Below are 6,000 nucleotides of genomic sequence, written 5' to 3' on the forward strand. Positions count from 1 at the left end.
TTTTATAACTTATGAAATGAGCTGTTTAGAGTACAGGGTCCCTGAAATTCCTGCCAAATATGTATGTTGTAAACTTCGCTGCTGATTTTGCCACCCAGCGTCTCCTCCTCTTGTGACATCATAGCCCAATTTTGTTTGGAGGAGCTGACCTCCCCACTCTGAACTTTTACAAGCTTTACTGCAGTTGTGAGCACATTACTAAACTAAACCAAGCAGTGTATCTCATCCACCCCATAAACCCCAGCCACAGTGACTGGTTGAGAGTTGGACCCATAACCCAAATGGGGCCATGAGACTCAAGTCCAGAGAATTTTTTAAACTAGCACAGAAGTGGGGTTCATCTTTTCTACTGATGTAAACGTGGAAGGATGTAGCCCCAAGAAGTGTTGGCAGTAATTTGTGGGAACATGAAGGGAAACCTTGTTTAAAAATAGACCCTTGGGACATGTCTGCCTCTTGATTTCAGTTCAGGTCATGATCTCAGGGTTGTGGGATCGAGCCCCAAGTTGAGCTCCATGCTCAGCAGGGAATCTGCTTGAGATTCTCTCTCTCTCCTTCTGCCCCTCCCCGCTCTCTCTTCCTCTCTAAAATAAATAAATAAATCTTTTTTTAAAAATAGACCCCTATGAAAGAACAAATTAAAAAAAAAATAGAGAAATTGTATTCTGGTACTGTTTGAGCCCTGTTTCAAGCTTCACCTGAAGCCAGCCATTCTCTGACATGAACCAATAAATTTTTTGTGCTTAAGTAGTCTGGTACAGACTTCCCACTGGAAGAATCCTAGCTGAAAACGTCTGAATTCATGAATCTAAAGAGTGAATTCTGCACCCTCTTAACTCTGGCCAAAACTGGTCTTGGTATCACTGACAAGAGCCCAACAGAATTGGGACATCTGCATGACACTATGAGATGCTCAGTATGCATCCCGAGTTCCATCTACGTGCTTCTCCCACGCACATCACACACACACAATGGGACTGGGGAAATGAAACAAGTTATTACCATGCTTACCAAGCCTTCCCCTTCCAAGTGAGTGCTCTCATCAAAGCAGTTAACCGGGGGGAGAGGCTGTGGATTTATTTCTTAATGTCAAAAACGCTTCCAGTACTCTTTCCTGAAGTTGTACAGATAGTTTGCAAAACCCCCAATGAGAACACTGTAGATCAAAATCACAACAAACCTTCACTGACCACCCATTAGGGGTAAGGGGTTATGACAAGTGCTGGGAGATGAGAAGCAACCACAAAAACATCCAGGGCCTCAAAGTATTTACAATTTAGAAGGAAAAAATAAGGCAGATGCCCAATCCATCTAAACATTGCACTCCTGCTGGCTCTTAAGAACAGTTTTCAAGTGTTAAGTGGTTTTCTAGGCAAACCCTCCCAGTTTTTCTTTCCTCCATCCTATTTTGGATCCTTATGTGCTCTGATGAATACCTGTGAGGCACCTCTTTCCTAAGAACTGTCCCTTCCCTCGTCTATATGGCCACCGTGGAAGTCATCCCGGAAGAATGTGGACACCCCCCCTTTCCCCTGGCAAAGGTTGATGGCCCAGGGCTAGACACCTGTCCAACCTGAGCCCATCATTGAACCCATGGCCCAGCAACAGCCGATTGGCCCAGAGGCGAGCCCCTGACCTAAGCAGACTTGTCTGAGCCCTTCTGTGGGAGTTTGGGGACAAGGTGGAAAGGAGCCAGGCTTTTTGTGGCTGCCTACATTCTAAGATGTAAAAATGAGAATTTTTTTGTGGTTGTGTTTCTCATCCTGTGGATCAGAGGAAAAGAGGTTTCATCCTGTGAAAAGAAATGAAGATGAGATGTGGTATATGAGGTTCCATTGGCTACTGAAGCCCAGGTAACATGCCAGGTTTTGAATTGTTTATTATACTCAACTAACTTATAATAAATTCCTGTTTTTGCTTAAGCTAGTTGCAGCTGGTTTTCTATCAGCTAGAACAAAGGGTCCTTACAAATACATGGGCCTGCTAGGTCTGATGTCTGGTTCCAGTTTAAGTCTGTCCAGCCAGCCAGATTTGGTCCCCTCCCTAATTCCTGCATTTGGACTTCCGTGGTTGTAAGCATTTGTGTCCCCTTCCAAGTTGATGCCTTCCAGTCTGTCAGATAGGGCTTCCCCCACTTCATCCCAGCCGTAAAACTCCATTTTGATTCTCCTACAAAGGGGGGGATGGAGAGAGAAGACAAGAAATTCCCAAGAAACTACCACACCCAGCTGCAGGTGTGGACTGTGCTAGAGCCGTGTCCGAGGTGTGGTGGGAGCGCTGAGGAAGGAAAAAGCAAGTCTGCCTGCAAGGCCAGGGACCAGGTGAGGGGTGGGGTGTTCCTACAGGGACTTAGCCAACCCCCAAAGGCTGAGTGAGATTTTAATAAGTGGAGAAGATTGGGATTATTAGGGGGAAGGCAGCTTGGAAAGAGTATTTCTAGCTAAAGAAACAAAATGGGCCAAATGGATAAGTACAACTTTAATGGAGCCCTAAATAAAAAAGCCTCCCATCTTGATTCCAGATTTGGATCCAATTGATTCTGTCCTCCAAATTTTTTTTTTTTTTTAGGAGAGGAGGACAGTTGATGACATGTCTATTGTTTAAAAAAGGGGGGAAAGCCTTTGGGAAATAGGGGAAATTATGAAACCACCTAAACTCCCTCCACCTACTCAGATATAATCCCAGCTAATATATTTGTATATATGTTTATCACGTCTTTTTAAATCATCTAAACATTTGTACATGTGTTGTAAAAGCAGACTTTAACTATTCATAGAGATGGCATCCTGGTTTTTTTTTCACTTTCAATATTTTCTGAAAGACTATTCATTAAATATATACTACATCATGACTTTCCATCACTGTCCTTTAAATGGCTGCATTGCCTTCTCTGAATGCTTTAAACAATTCCCTATTAGTGGACGTTTAGGATGCTTCCAACTAGGTGTGAGTGTGTGTGTGTCAATTTGATTTCATATCAAAACTGTGATAAACAGATCTTTGTGCATTTGTTTGCTAGTTACCGTAAGGTAAATTCCAAGAAGTGGAATTACTATGTTAAAGAATACACGTTTTCAAGTCTTTTGACACCTGTTATCGAACACCCTTGAGAAATGTGCCGATTTACACACCTACCAACACTGTATGAGATGATCAATTTTCCCTCAGCCTTCCCAGGCTTTTCAGATTTAGTTTTATTCCTTTCTATCTTCCCAATAGGTAAAAACTAGACATCATTGTGTAACTTACATTTATTGTTACACAAATTTGTGTATGATTATTGATCATTCATGTATTTTACTTAAGATTTATCCATTCATGTTCTTTTCACATTTTTTATTTGGATGTTATTCATTTTTTCCTAGTTGATTCATAAGGATTTTTTTAAGTATCTAGAATGTTCATTATTTATGATTCATATAAGTTGAACATGTTTTTAATATATCCTTTGTGTTTTAACTTGATAATGTAGGAAGTTTTGTTATAAGTTTCATAATTTTGTTTGTATTCGGACTTGTTTCTTTTATGATTTCTGGTGTTGATTGTTAAAAAGAATTTCCCTAACCCTAAAGAGCTAAAAACATGTACCTATACTTTCTTCTAATATTTTTATGATTTAGATATTTACATTTAAATCTCTAATTTATCTGGAGTGTATAATTTATTTAAGGTGAGAAGTAAGGCTCTAACTTTATTTTTTTCCAAATATTCAAATTTGACACCATTTGTGAAAAATGGAAATGTCACCTTTATTACATATTAATTTTTATGCATAGTTGGACCTGGTTTTAGATTATCTATTCTATTCTGATGATCTGCCAGCCTAACCCTCTGCCAGTCACATTGTCAAGCATTTTAATCCAGTAGGGCAATTCCCTGCACATAACCTTCCTTTTTCCAAATTTTCTTGGCTATTCTTAAGCATTTATTCTTCCAAAAGCACTTTGGAATCATTTGTTAAGTTCCCTCCAAATCTCATTGATATCTTTTTTATGTGATTGCCTTAAATTAATAGATTAAACTGTGGGACATTGACATCATTATAATACTTCCAGAAGCATAATATATCATTCCATTTATTCAAGTCCTCTTTCATGCTGCTCACTGAAGTTTTGTCATTTTCTCCATAGAGGTCTTATACATTTCTTGTTAAAGTTATTTCTGGGTATTACATGTTCAGTTACTATTGTGATCGAGATCTTTTTTCTCTTGTATTTTATAGCAAGTTCATGCTGGCAAATAGCAAGCCATTGATATGTGTGTGTGTATAATATATATACAAATATATTTACATATTTATACTATTGGATCTGTCTGGTGGTGCAGGAGCCACGGAGGTAATGAAATTTTACCCGAGAAAAACAGAGAGAGAGATGTCCTAACTTCACTATTTCTCTCCCTGCTGCCATGCCCCCTACTGACCAAACCCAGCTGGAAGCAAGGGAGATGGCAAGGGAGCCTGGGAACTGTAGCCTGGAGGATGGGGGGTCAGCCCCCAGCCTTATAAAACAGCACAGGGCTAGGTACCTTCTTAGGACTATCGATTCTAAAAATCACATCTGCTCTCAGATAATGAGTGTTTGACTCCGCCATGATGGACACAAGAATGTGCATTGGTTTGAGAACAATATTGAGAGAGGAGGAAAAAATAGTTTTAATTGGATTATTGAAACAAGTGTATTGCCTGCTGAGGTTACTACTCTAAAGGAGAAAACCCACATTTGGATGTATTGACATTATTTTTAAGTAAGCACATTAATGTAGATTTATTTACTATGTAAACCGTGTGTGCTATTCCAACAAGCTCCCAAGGAGTGGAGACCAAAGATGGTTCACTCTCTACAATAACCCAGTCAAGTCTTATTTTTCTCCCTTCTGCCTTAGAGCAGCATGCTCGCCTTCCTGAGAGGGAAAAGTGAGGAGACTTCTCAGCAGGTGCATTCCCTCCTGCCTCCAGCACCAGCCAAATAGGCCAAATAGAATACCGGTAAGAATAATACTTTATGAATAAAGACTTGCTAAATACCCACATGAACTGATGAACCTGCTGTAAAATGTAATTTCAGCTCTGTAACTTTCAACTGTCTTAAAATCATCTAGATGTTACCTTGTAAAAAATTCCAAAACTTTTCTAGAAGCTTCTTGAGGGATTTCGTGTTCATCTCGGCTTTCCTTAGCATCTAGTAGATGCTAAAAGAATGAAGTGAAATTGAACCTACTTTTTTTTTTTTTTTGGACTGGCAATATGATTTTTGTATTGACACTTAGTTCTTATAATAACATCCAAAATGTGTTCTGTTCTTATAGCACTGCCGCTGGGGCTGCATCTGGTCAGGGGAGATGTTGCCGGAGTCTCCCTTGAGAAGTGTGGGGGAGCTGGTGGTGAGAGAGACACACTGGTTTCTCTTTGGGACCGCTATGCAGCCAGGTGGAGAGCTGCAGCAGGTGCCTTGGCTCTGATAGGGGGTGGGGAGGCGATCCCAGCCCACCCGCAAACACGGGGGCAGAGTCCCTTGTCCCCAGCCCCAAAGAACATGGGAACATATTTAAATACAAACGACTGGCAGGCTGACTCTTGAGGCCCTTCCACACTTTAACATCCCACCCTGGTGACAATACCCCATTCCACAGTTTATTCGCCTTGCCTAATTGATAGCATCGTGGATGGCAGAGTATGGGCTTTTTCCATGTTTGTGTTCCCCACGCGATCTAATATAAGCTGGCACCAAGCTCAACCAACGTTCATGAAATCAATAAAGGAGCAGATGGAATAGGGCCTCAGTGTCCCCATCTATACAATGGGAGCCTTGAACATCTGCCTTTTAAACAGTCTGTGTGATGGAGCAATTCCTCTTGGCTCTCTGCTTGTGGAAGGTGAGAGTGGGGGTTTTCCTTCCTTCTGTGCCACCCACACATGTCTGTTCCCCTCCCGATGAGTCATCTGGGAGCCAGACACCATCGCTTTCGGACAGAACACGTCAGGTACTTGCTCAGGAACGG

The 6,000-nt window shown here is 41.1% G+C and overlaps 1 long non-coding RNA gene across 1 annotated transcript in view; it reads left to right on the top strand.

The window, feature by feature from the left end:
- Positions 1-5,714, top strand: part of LOC144380956 (uncharacterized) — a 35,761-nt gene extending 30,047 nt beyond the window's left edge. Inside the window, exons 3-4 of the long non-coding RNA XR_013445315.1 lie at positions 4,885-4,987; positions 5,308-5,714. This is a non-coding gene — a long non-coding RNA (uncharacterized LOC144380956). The remainder of the gene's footprint in view (positions 1-4,884; positions 4,988-5,307) is intronic.
- Positions 5,715-6,000: the final 286 nt, after the last annotated feature.

The sequence above is a fragment of the Halichoerus grypus genome, chromosome 2, assembly GCF_964656455.1.
Source record: "Halichoerus grypus chromosome 2, mHalGry1.hap1.1, whole genome shotgun sequence".
NCBI classification, from domain to species: Eukaryota; Metazoa; Chordata; class Mammalia; order Carnivora; family Phocidae; genus Halichoerus; species Halichoerus grypus.